Source organism: Canis lupus, chromosome 28 (assembly GCF_048164855.1).
Source record: "Canis lupus baileyi chromosome 28, mCanLup2.hap1, whole genome shotgun sequence".
NCBI lineage: Eukaryota > Metazoa > Chordata > Mammalia > Carnivora > Canidae > Canis > Canis lupus.
Genome location: NC_132865.1, coordinates 33,077,434 through 33,090,444, shown reverse-complemented (window position 1 = coordinate 33,090,444; position 13,011 = coordinate 33,077,434). Strand labels below are relative to the sequence as shown.

The 13,011-nt window shown below is 43.0% G+C and overlaps 1 protein-coding gene across 6 annotated transcripts in view; it reads left to right on the top strand.

Annotated features, from left to right (window-relative positions):
- The window catches only part of FAM110B (family with sequence similarity 110 member B), a 223,991-nt gene that overhangs the window by 68,484 nt on the left and 142,496 nt on the right, over window positions 1-13,011 (top strand). For 4 of the 6 annotated variants that reach the window (XM_072804563.1, XM_072804571.1, XM_072804567.1 and 1 more), the window contains exon 1: window positions 11,954-12,091. The exons of 1 other annotated variant lie outside the window; for it this stretch is intronic. The gene's annotated coding sequence lies outside the window, so the exon portion shown is untranslated. Of the gene's footprint in view, window positions 1-11,953; window positions 12,092-13,011 lie in introns of those variants that run through there. One more of the 6 variants, XM_072804574.1, reaches the window with a different exon arrangement.

Sequence of the window (13,011 nt, the reverse complement as noted above, 5' to 3'; positions counted from 1 at the left end):
TAAAAATTTCTAGCACCAGGGTTGCTGTGTGCACTTCTCCAGGCAGTGCCACCTGTGGAGTTGGGCACTGGAGGCCATTTGGTTTTGTGTGGCATCCCTGCAGAAACCAGAGTGTAGAGAGGGATATTAAATAATTTTAAGCTTCAGTGCCAGTCCTTAGTTAAATAGTCTTAAAAGTTTTATGGATGTCTTGTAAATCTATTATAACCCATCCTATCAAAATATATAATGGTCCTTACCAATCATTTTTCTTAGTTGAAAATAAAAATAAATATAACAATAAAAAAGTAAATTATGTATTTAAGATACATGTGAATAAAATAGAAGTGAAGGAGAAAGCACAAAATATAATATTACCAGCATCAAAAATTAAATACTTTAAAGTCAAAACTGTCTGCAAATAAGCCATAAGCATTAAAAATTTATACTGCTTATATGAGTCTTATGTCTCAAAATAAGAGAAGTTTTTGTAGTGACATTTCAGTCTCTAAAAAAAATCATCATTCAGGAAAGCTAAAATTATTTTATGCTAAATTAGTAGCATAAAAGCTTTCATAATAGCATATGATCTTTCATGTGAATTATATGTCCTCGGTTATTTCTCAGTCATATAACGGTATCTTTTAAACATTATTCAACCACATTAAAAATTGAAACATTGAAATTTGTTACCTGACATATCAGAAAAAATATGTATACTTTTGAACTTAAATCTTTTTTTAGAAGCAGAGGCACAGGAAAACAGATTTATTATCTATTACATCAACGAATTAGCTCAATGCAAGTTAAGGAGTAGGTTGTTTATATAAGATAATCTTTCTGTATTTATAAAGCTATGTGGAAAGTGCAACATATCAGATGGGCTATATACTGGTAGGAAATGAGTGTGTATGGGTACATATTCATTTTAATTAGTCGATTTTAACTAACCAAGAATATAAATCGTATACTGTGTATATAGCTGCCTAGATGGAGCTACAGATAGCCCATACCATGGAGGAAAGCATCTTTTAGGATTTTACAAGCTCATTACTTCCTCTGCATATGTCCTGTTGTATTTGGGGCTCACATCTAAAATTATTATTTAAGAAAATATTATTGGAAAAACTGTCTTTCCTCCGGTAAGAATGAATCCTTTTCCAAATATTAATTGACCAGATATGCATGGGTTGATTTCTGAGCAGTCAATTCTGCTCCATCCATGGGTCAAGGTGTCTGTTTTTATGCCAGTACCATACTGTTTGGATTACTATAGCTTTTTGATATAGTTCAAAAATCAAAGAGTGGGATGTTTCCAGTTCCATTCTTCTTTCTCAGGATTTCTTTGACTATTCTGGTGTTTGTGGTTCCTAGTGAATTTTAGGTTACTCAATAGAGAAAAGGGTTTCATCAGTAAGTCTTGCTGGGAAAATTGGATATTCACATGAAAAAAGGAAAAGGAAGGAAGGAAGGAAGGAAGGAGGGAGGGAGGGAGGGAGGGAGGGAGGGAGGGAGAGAGGAAGGAAGGAAGGAAGGAAGGAAGGAAGGAAGGAAGGAAGGAAGAAAGAAAGAAAGAAGAAAGAAAGAAAGAAAGAAAGAAAGAAAGAAAGAAAGAAAGAAAGAAACTAGATTCTATCTTAAACCACTTGCAAAAATTAACTCAAAATAGATGTAAGACTTAAATGTAAGACCTGAAATTACCAAACTCCCAGAACAAAACATAAGGAAAACTCCTTGACATTGGACTTGGCAATGTTTTTTACTTTTTTGTTTTTGGCTATGACACCTAAAGCATAAGCAACACAAAAAGAAATTAGTGGGACTACATAAAACTAAAAACTTTCTGCATAGCAAAATAAATGATCAGCAGAATAAAGAGACAATCCATGGAATGCAAGAAAATATAAAAATATTTGTAAACCATTTATGATAAGGGTTACTATCCGTAGTATATAAAGAATTCATACAACTCAACAACAACAAAACATACACACAAATAATCCAATTTAAAAATTGGCAAAGAACCTGAATAGACATTTTTCCTAAGAAGATATTCAAATGGCCAGCAAATACACTAGAAGATGCTCAACAACATCACTAGTCTCAGGGAAATACAAATCAAAACCAAAAGAAGCCATCACCTCACATCTATCAGAATGGCTATCATCAAAAGGACAAGAAATACGTGTTGGAGAGGCTGTGGAAAAAAGAAAACCCTTGTGCATTGTTGGTAGGAATGTAAATTGGTGCAGCCACTATGGAAAACAGTATGGAGTGGCCCCAAGAAATTACAAATAGAAATACCACATCATCAAGCAATTGCACTTCTGAGTATTTGTCCAAAGGAAATAAGAACACTAACTCAAAAAGATATGTGCACCCATTCATTGCAGCATTAATTAGAATAGCCGAGACATGGAAACAATCTAAGTGTCCATCACAAAAGAATGGCCAAAGGAAATGCAGTATATACACACAAAGGAATATTATTCAGCCAAAAAAAAGGAAAGAAAATCCTGCCCTTTGCAATAACACAGATGAACTATGAGTGCATTATATTAGATGACATAAGTCAGACAGAGAAAGACAATAATGTGTGCTGTCACTTATATGTGAAATCTTAAAAACTGAAACTCTTATCAACAGAGAACAGACTGGTTATTGCCAGGGGGCAGGGCAGAAGAGAGGGTGGTCAAAAGGAACAAACTTCCAGTTAGAATATAAATATGTTCTGGGATGTAATATACAGCCTGGTAACTACAGTTAACAATATTGTATTGTGTATTTGAGAGTTCCTAAGAGAGGTTCTTAAAGGCCCTCATCACAAGACAAAAAATTTGCAACTATGTGAGGTGATGGATGTTAACTGAACTTAGTGTGGGAATCATTTCATAGTATGGTCATGTATCAGATCATTATGTTGTACAGTTTAAATTTATACAATGTTATATGTCAATTACATCTGAATAAAATTGGTGGGTTGGGGGGTAGAAAATATTAGCAAGGCCTGTACTACTGGGGGAAGAAAGCAGAGTCAGCTGTTAAGTATGCCCAAAGAACCACTCTGCTTCCGGCTTTCCAGTATTCTGAAAAGCCCATTTTACTGTGACTCCCTACCACCTCCACCATTCTTCTGGGTGATTCACATCTTCTTTGCTACTAAAACTGTCATCACAACTCTATTTTCTCAAATATAATATTTTCATTTAGAGAAAAAATAACACCTTGCACATGGGAAATTAACAAGAATAATTTTGCTATTCATATCCTTAACAATGTGGCTTTATGAATCTTTTCAAATCCAAGAAAGAGCTAGATCTTCCTGTAATTCCCCATTTTCATTCTCTCCTGGATTCTGATGTGCATTGCCAGGTGGGAAAAGTGCCCTGCTGACTGTTGGGAGCTGCATGCAGATTAGGGACTTCTCGAGCCTGATAGCACTTTCTGTTCTCCACTTGCTCAAGCAAGAAATGCTGCAGTATAGAACTTTAGACCAGTTTCTAGGCATTGAAAGTTGACAAATATAAAGTGACATAATAATTACACCACTATCAGAGCATGGATTTATCTCAGTGACTATCTGATGAAATGTTGTCAGGTGCTCTGATTTTGCTAAGTAGTGTGAGAAATTTCACAAGAGGAGTTATCTGCATCCCCTGTTCTCATATAGCTTACAGTCTTAATGAGGTTAATGAGGAGACACCCGAATGCATAGTAAGGTCTAAGTTCTGAGAAATAGGCAATCTAATCAAATGTAACATAGGAAGACCTTCTAAGAACATCATGATTAAGATATTTACTAAGAGTTTGGGAACCCAGCCAATCCAAAATTCAGAGGATTATTATGGTTGATGATCATGAGAAAATTACGCTAGTATTTAAATTTTCTATTTGCTACTTTGCATAAAACTCCCAACTCACAGCTAAGTAGAAAGCAGAGAGTGTCACGGGAGATGTGCATATTGATAAATGCCATTAATTACATATCAAGATTTTTGTAGCCTGTGTTGACCATGCGTATCCATACTTCTGTTCTATCAGCAACAGCAAATTGGCAACATATGCTGATTTGTTTTTTCCCAAAAGATTTAGACATACTATGATTTAGTCTTCCTGTATATTCTCTGGTGGAGTTTGGACAAAGAATTTGGATTGCTTGGAATAGTGAGCTGAGCAATAGAGATATTCTCTTTATCACTCCATTCTGTCTTTTACTAACCTTTCTCCTTCTGTTCCTCTACCTCATTCCTCTTCTATGACAAACTAGCTGGCAACTTGCAAATGCTGATGTGCTAAAGGAATATCTACTTAGGAGTCTTGACTGCTGGTGGTGAATCTAGCGGAAAATTTAAAGTATGTGTAACTCGTGAATAAATAAAATGAATTAGTCATTGAAGTACTGCTCAGAAGATTGATTTTTACCAATTTGAGGAATGGAAGAATATATAGAAGAGGTAAAAAAGAATGTGTTTGACTGGTTTGTGTGATTACACAACAAACCAGGAAAGCTATTGTACTAAGCCCAGGTAAGATGTGAATGACTAGATGCATGAGTGAAAACATTGAAAATGAGAGATTTGGTGACAGAATAAGTGAGGGAGGAATGAGTGGGTGAATGAACTAAAATTCACATCTATACCAAAAGCACTCTGACATTTTGTTAAAAGTTCCTAATAATTTACAGGTGATTTTTCCAAATGTCAGAAATACCATTTCTCATCATTCAGATTAATACCAGGTGACTAAAAAATAAAATGCCTACACAAAATTCTGAATATATTTTTACCAAACATTTAGAAGCCATAACATACACTTTAAAACGAGCTCACAGGGAAAAAACACTCATTGAACCCTTAGACTCATGTCTGTATACCTACTTTAAGCATTTTTTCTATTTTTTAAATAGAACAAAATAGCTATTATGTATCAGTACCATCTGTGGCTCAGATACCTAATAGTCCCTCACTTGTCCTTTTCTCCTTGTTCTCTCCTGCTTATTTCCTATTTTTGCTTGTTAGCATCTTTACTATATAATGGTAAAAAGGAGGAGAAAGTTCAAATTAGTTCATTTTTCTGGCTACTAATGAACTGGTTTAATATTTGATTAGGACAAGGTTTGAATGAAATTAGAGATTTCAGTTATTCATGCCACTTCTGATTTTGGTTCCAGGGAAAATGAGAATTAGTGAGCTGTGCACGAAATGGATTATATTTCTATTAAGTAAGTAGCTTAATGTTCTAAGCTTACCTTGCCACAAATAGTTTAAAAATGTTCCGTATATTTGGTATATTATTCCATATCATGAGAGTACAGAAGGTATATATACATAATTTTAGAGATTTATTTATTTATTTGAGAGAGAGAGAGAACATGAGCAGGAGGAGCAAAAGGAGAGGAAGAGGGAGAGAGAATTCCAAGCAGACTCCATGCTGAGTGTGTAGCCTGAAATGGGGCTCCATCCCATGACCCTGAGGTCACGACCTGAGCCAAATTGAGTTGGATGCACAACTGACTGTGCCACCCATGTGCCCCAGAAGGTGTATATATTAACCTAGTATTCCATATACCATGCAAACAAATTCTGGCAGCTTAACCCTTTCAAGTTTTGAAAATATGGAAGCAAGCAAAAGTTCTGAGCCAAATGATAACAAGAGTTGGTGTATTGATTTTGTAAAAGCAGACACACTACATCTCAGTTTTGAAGCATAGATCAGTTTTATGTCTGGGAAGGACCTGCAGAGTTTCGAGCTCCTCTGCATAATTAATTCATTATACACAATATTTGGCAATCTAGACTTTCTCAGGACATTTTCTATTGTGTTTGGTGTCAATAACAGACTAGGAAAATCAGTTCTTTCAGTTCATCTGTGTGTCCTCCATGGTCTTAGCATCCAGGGGGCATTTCATCATCAGCTCCAGCTCCTGGGTGCCAACGATATCAGCTTGTCCTTTATCTGTGTTCTTTGTAGTAGCATTTCTGGCTCCTGCTAACATCTAGACTGACTCCCTTTTCTTGTTTGTCTTTCAGCTTCTTGAGAACTTTTGTAAGGATAACCTTAGTTATTAACAGGTGGTAGATGAGCATTAGGGGTGTAGGGGATAGCCAGATGGAGTCAGGTACAGCATTTGGATTTGTTGCTTTGTTTTTATCTCTGATCCATTGCAGTCCATTATTTGCATACATACTATACCATACAATGCAATATAATGTTCCAACAATGGCAAATTGCTATAAAACTTCTTGAATCCGAGCTTCCACTTTCTAACCTCATCTTGTCCCAGAATAATAGTCAACTCACAGAGTACTGCTGGTCTACAGACAGCACTCTGAGTAGCACTAGTCGAATAGAGGGCAGGAAAAAAAAAAAAAAAAAACCTGCTCTGAAGGTTAGAAAATGATCTGGAAGTTGGGGATCAAAATTCTGGAGTCCCTGGTGAGTTAGAGGTGGCTGGGGACATGGAATTGGAAGACAACGCATAGGAAGAATGCGTTGGGAAATAGACAGAAATAAAAACAGGTTGGGGCAGAACATCAATGAGCCCTGTAATGTGGCAGACAGAGAAACAAGAAGTGAAGATGGGCAGAGAGATGCCAGAAGAGGAAAGAGAAGCAGAAGCTCCACAGCATGCCATTTGGGTCCACTGAGGTATTAAATAGGCATTCCATTCTGTGTGCCCTACTGACAAAGAGGCTGCGATTCACGTTGCCTACCCCAAAAGTCAAACGTTGAAATCCTAACCTCCTCAAGTGATGTTATCAGTAGGCATGGCCTTTGGAGGTGATTAGGTCATGGGCGTGGAGCCCTTATAAGTGGGATTAGTGCCCACATAAAAGAGACCCCAGAGAGCCCTCTGCTCCCTTCTCCTTTCTGACACTTAAGGACAGAGTGAGATGTCCATTGGTGAACAAGTAAGCTCTCGCCAAACACTGAATCTTTAGTATGTTGATCTCTGACTTCCCAACCTGCAAACTAGGAGAAATGAACTTCTATTTATGAGCCACACAATCCATGGTATTTTTGTTACAGCAGTTCAAACGGATTAAGACACAGGAACATAAATGTATTACATATTTTAGAAAGAAATCCATCAAAACAGTTGGAGCAATTTACTTGAAAAATTCAATCACAGAGAACAGTGCCTTTCTTCATTAGTGATACAAATATGTGAAGCATCAGAGCAAATAGAACTTTCTGTAATAATGATGGAAATAATTTTTATCTGTGCTAATGGGGTAGCCATCGGCTATACATGGCTATTGGACACTTGAAAAGTGCCTCGTGTGACTGAGAAACTGAAGTCTTCATCCAATTCAACTTTTTAGAAAATATTTTATTTATTTATTCATGAGAGACACACAGAGAGAGGCAGAGACATAGGCAGAGGGAGAAGCAGGCTCCCTGTAGGGAGCCCGATGCGGGACTTGATCCCCGAACCCTAGGATCACAACTTGAGCCAAAGGCGGATGCTCAACCTCTGAGCCACTCAGGTGCCCCTCATCTAATTCAATTCTAATTAATTTAAATTCAAATAGTCACATGTGGCCAGGCAGTATTTATTAAATAGATGATTTGTATGACTCAGAGGCAAGTTTGGGTTAGAATAAAAATATATAGGCTTTGAGGTCACATGGACCAGCCTTTGAATCCTTTGATTACTAACTCAGTGACCTTGGATACACCACTGACTTTCCCTGGGCCTGAACTTCTTGTTCATAAAATGAGGGTTATAATATTTACGTTTAGAGCCAGTGCTACAATTAAAAATGAGGCATGTAAATTGCCTAGCGCAGACCAAATATTCAATAAATGATAGCTGTTAGTAGTCTTAAATGATGCAGGTCAGTATTCGTGAACATAATTCAATTGTTTTGATTTCTCTGATCATCAGTATGAACATGTAACAAACTGTGAAATATGCAATAAGAGATAACGCTAGGGGCTGTTGCCTCTGGTGGAGTAGTCTCTTCCGGTGATAACTGACAATGCTTTTCTAGTTAGTGATTCTCTTATCTCTGCCTTGCTGTGAGCTGTCCTTTTACAGTGTGATTGCTTCTGGCAAACCCACCCTGCTCCTCCCGGGAAACATTCCTCACTGCTTTTTCTATAACCTCGGAAGAGCTAGGGGCTGTTCAGGAAAAAAGACAAATGGAGTTTGTTCAATCAATACCTTTAGTTTTACAAACAATTCTAAGTCAATGGAGTCTGATCAGATGGCCTCTCAAGTTTTTTCTGTGGAATGCAAAGCACAAATTCAGAGACATTTACCTTAACCCCGGCTGATGTCAAACTCTTGGGAGAACTTCTAAAAACTAGATACATGACCATCCCTCCCCCCTAACCTGGTGCTGTTAGGAGCACTCCAGGTGATTGTATCATGGTTTGAAAATTATTGGTGTATCCGTTTTTCCAGGAGAGGGCTGTGGACAGATGAAAGCCCAGGTTAAATGAGAGATTTTTGGACCGCTCGAGGGCAAGGACATGGCACAGACATTACGTGGATCCAGCACAAGGATGTGGAGCAACCATGAACATTGGGCTGAAAATTTCCCTTGGAGGATCAGAGCCAATCATTTTAAACAAGTGTCACTCAGAGCTGGGCCTGGATTCCAGAACTAACTTTTCTTTTTCTTCTAAGCTACGCTGTCAGGTTTCTGGAGATGGTTCAGCTACTTGTGCTTTTAGTGGGGCTCTAGTCTATTTATGATCTACTACTATTCAGCTCACGGGCTTTCACGAATGAAATTTTACTAGTTGTGGTACCCCCATCTGAAGAAAAACTAGTGAAAAAACTTTTCCCTTTATTTGTTTTTAAAGATGCACTTGTTATATATATATATAGAGAGAGAGAGAGCTCAGAGTGCGAGGGGGGAAGGGCAGAACCAGAGGGAGAGAGAATCATCAAATAGACTCCCCTGCTGAGCAAGGAAGGAGCCAGATCCCAGGCCTCTGACAGATCCGGACCTGTGCCGCTTAACCAACTGAGCCACCCAGGCGCCCCTCTTTTCCCTTTAGAAAACACTCCTGCAATCAGAAGCTCAGGGCTATGTCTTCATGTCTGTCTGACCCACTCCCTTGCTACCCGAACTCTTACTGCTCACAGTGACCTGGGAGTAACGCTACATACTGATTAGTGTACGGATGCTTGTTAGGGTACTAGCCAAATATTGTTACATACTTGTGGAGACTTTCTGTGGAACAAAAGAATTCCAAGCATAGGCCAATGGCCCACTTCTCCGGAACAATATGCAACACAATAAAATTCCAGCACAACAAACCGATTTCAACAGTCCCTGAAAGTCTGTTTCAGGCCCTAAAATTTTCAGTCTAGAAAAGAGGAAAATGTCCTATATCACTAAATATTGGGGATTATGAAGGCATGTTTCATTGGAGTAATGGACAAGACAAAAAATTTACTGGAATGTAATGGTTTAGACATATTATTGTTTTCTCTCTGGTTTTCTAACCACATCTTTTATTAATTTTTGGTTCTAATGGTGGAGGGCAACGTGAAAATATTAAACGTACACTGGGCAATAGTAACACCTTGAATGAGAACCTTAGTCCTATTAATAGTTAAGGTTTCTGGGGCACATGGTTGGCTCAGTGGTTGAGCATCTGTCTTTGGCTCAGGTAGTGATCCTGGGGTCCTGGAATCAAGTCTTGCATTGGGCTTCCTGTAGGGATCCTGCTTCTCCCTCTGACTATGTCTCTGTCTTTTTCTCTGTGTCTCTCATGAAAAAATAAATAAAATCTTTTATTTATTTATTTATTTATTTATTTATTTATTTATTTATTCATTCATGAGAGACACAGAGAGATGGAGAGAGAGGCAGAGACACAGGCAGAGGGAGAAGCAGGCATCATACAGAGAGCCTGACATGGGACTTGATCCAGTCTCCAGGATCACACCCTGGGCTGCAGGAGGCGCCAAACCGCTGCGCCACTGGGGCTGCCCAATAAAATATTAAAAACAAAAACAAAAACAAAAACAGTAAGTTAAGGTTTTGTACTAAGTGACCTTCTTGGTGACAGAAAAACTAGGACTCATTGATTATAACCCTGATTTTCAGAGCCTGGATCCTGTAAGAATCTTTCATGGCTTTTAAGTGAGTATTTTGGAAAGAAATGTAACTTCTAATAAGCTAAAAAGACAATTTATTGGTGTATTTCTTTAGAAATCCAGTCAAAACTGGTTTCAGAGATGGCTTCCTGTAAGGGCTCATTAATGCCATTGGGATTCTTCCTGTCTAGTGCTCAGTTGGCTTTCTTCTGGTTTGCCCTTTATCTTTTTTTTTTAATTAATTTATTTATTTATTCATGAGAGACACACACACACAGAGAGAGAGAGGCTCCAGAGGGAGCCTGCTTCTCCTTCTGGGGAGCCAGCCCATGTAGGACTCCATCCCAGAATCCTGGGTTCACTACCTGAGCTAAAGGCAGATGCTCAGCCACTGAGCCACCCAGGTGCCCGGCTCTTACTTCCTTATGGGCTACCTCCAACTGCTACAGGCTTTCATGACACCCTCTCAAAAACTGCAATATCAGCTGGCGAAAAGGACCCCTATTCACCCAAGTTGGGTCATGTACGTCTCCCCTCCTCCCTGCCTATGCAGGGGCTGAGAGGCACTCTGACTGGCAGGCCTGGGTCACATGTGCTGCAGTGGCAGGGAAAGTGTGCCTACATGCTGTGACCAAGTAATTCCCAAAAGTAAGGGGTTGGGAGAAAGAAGTTAATTTTTTTAATAGCTTACTTTGGGGTGAGAGAACTTAGTTCCAATTTGTTATGCGAACGATGAAAAATAACTTCGTTCTACCATCACACGACTTTTGGATTTAGTGAAGACCACAACATAATGGGTGATCATCACATGGAATGCATTAGTCTGCAAAGGAAAGTTCCATTCAAAACCCGGTATCCTGTCGCTTTCTTAAAATGGTTCTCTTGTAAATAGCCAGAAATTTATTGTGGGAGTCTGAGTCTTATTTATTTGACAATCTCTGAACTGGAATGAAACAAGGCACACCATTCAAATATAGATGATCTGAGAAGATGGGATGAATGCAATCTTATTTCAAATGTACAAAAGGTATAAAGAAATCTCTGCTAAATATTTCAGAGAAGTAATTATGTTGTGAGTTTGTATCTCATTCATTCGTTTTGATAAATATGGATTTCATCCACTAGAGTTCCCAATGGTGAAAAACTAAAGTAGAATGTGCTCCGCATTCCTAAAACAACAAAACCCTCGAAAAACCGACCGGGTGATTAAGCAAATCTAAAGAAAAAGCAGGACGAAACCACACATTACGACATGAATGATGATGTACCCCAAAACATTTAGTTAACTCGGAAACATCAGCCGGCCCATACTGTAGGGGCTGCACACCGTGCTTGAGATATTTTTCTATAGTCTTTACTGTTTTCTCCAAACAGCTTTGGAGTCTTAAAAATGCCTTCAGAAATGAGGTCTAGAAATGCTAAGCTGGGTGCACTGGGTGTGCGGAAGCGAGTCCATAGAAAATGTCAGGCACTGGGATCGTCTGGGCGGGGGCACTGCCAGGTGCGGTTCTCGCAGCCACAACACGGACTCCAGGTCCCCGCCCGCAGGGGTCGGATCCGGGGCTTCCCGGGCGGCCCTTGGGGTCACGGTCACGGGGACGGGGGCACCGGGCGGGGGCGGCCGCCGAGTCTGGAGGGGGTTGGAGGGTGGGGGCGGGGGCGGGGGCGGGGGCGGGGGCTTGGAGTGGGCGGGGCCTGGAGTGGGCGGGGCCTGGAGTGGGCGGGGCCTGGGGGCCGGGCCGGGGCGCCCGATGGGGGCGTGCACACTCCGCGGGGACACGCGCTCTGGGCCGCGGCAACTCGCTCCAAGTTCCCTCCCTCGCGCTCCGCGAAGCCCGCCCGAGCCCGCCCGAGCCCTCCCCTCCCCTCCTCTCCCCTCGGCGCGGACCTAGCCCTCCGCGGCCTCGCGCCCCGCGCCCCCGGCCCGCCGGCTCGGCTCCCCCCGGCCCCGCGGGGCGGCGCGAGGACTCGGCGGCGGCCCCCTCCCCGCGGGCCCGGGAGCCGACGCCGGCTGGGGCCGCACCTCCGGGACCGGGCAGCGCGGCCGAGGTAAGGCTGCGCCGGGGGCGGGCGGCCGCGGACAATGCCCGAGCGGCGCGCGGCCGGAGCGGGGGGTCCGCCTCGGAGCCTCGGCCCCGGCCCGGAGCCGCACTGGCCCGCACGGCCCCGGCCCCGGCCCCGGCCCCGGCCCCGGCCCCGGCGGGGGGTGGGGGGGCGCCGGGCTGCGCGCGGAGGCCGGGCAGGGGCGGCGGCGCGGGGCGAGGCTCGGGGAGGGCGCCTGCCGCTTGCTGCCGGGGAGCGGGTGGGCGAGGGACCCGGGCTGCGCTCGGCCCTGCTCCTGCTCCTGCTCCTGCTCCTGCTCCTCCTCCTCCTCCTCCCCCTCCTCCTCCTCCTCGCCGGGGCTCCAGCCGCGGGGGCTGCGTACGGGGCGGGGGGGGGGGGGGGGTCCCAGCATCTCGCAGTCGCCGGCCGGGAATCCTTGCGGGAGACGCAGACCCGGAGGCTCCGAAAGTTGCCTGCGGTCACCGCCTGCGGCTCCCCCGCGGCCTCGGTGGCCTCCGCGTTCTTTGGAAGCGCGCACATCGGCCGTAGAACGGGGTTGTGCGGGGCCCTCCCGGGCTGCGGCCGCCGGGAGGAGCTGGGGGCGTGCGCCGGTGCCTGCTGGCCGGCCGGGCTCGGGGCGTCGTCGGGGCGGGAGCGGCGCGGAGGCGGCGGCGGGGGCAGGTCCCGCGCGGCGCGGGCTGCTGGGGCGGCCGCAGAGCCAACTTTGCCGAACGCTCGGTTACTTGGGGAAGTGGAAACAAGACACCTGGGGCCCGGCTGCTTAACCCTTGGAGTTGTGACTCAGATTTCCCGAGCCACCAAAATGCACAGGCGTTCTTTGCTGCCTGAGATGCAGGCAAACTCTGGGTTTATCCTCACGCCGTATCTGCCCACATCTGTGACAACGCCGCGTGGCTGGCCTTGTA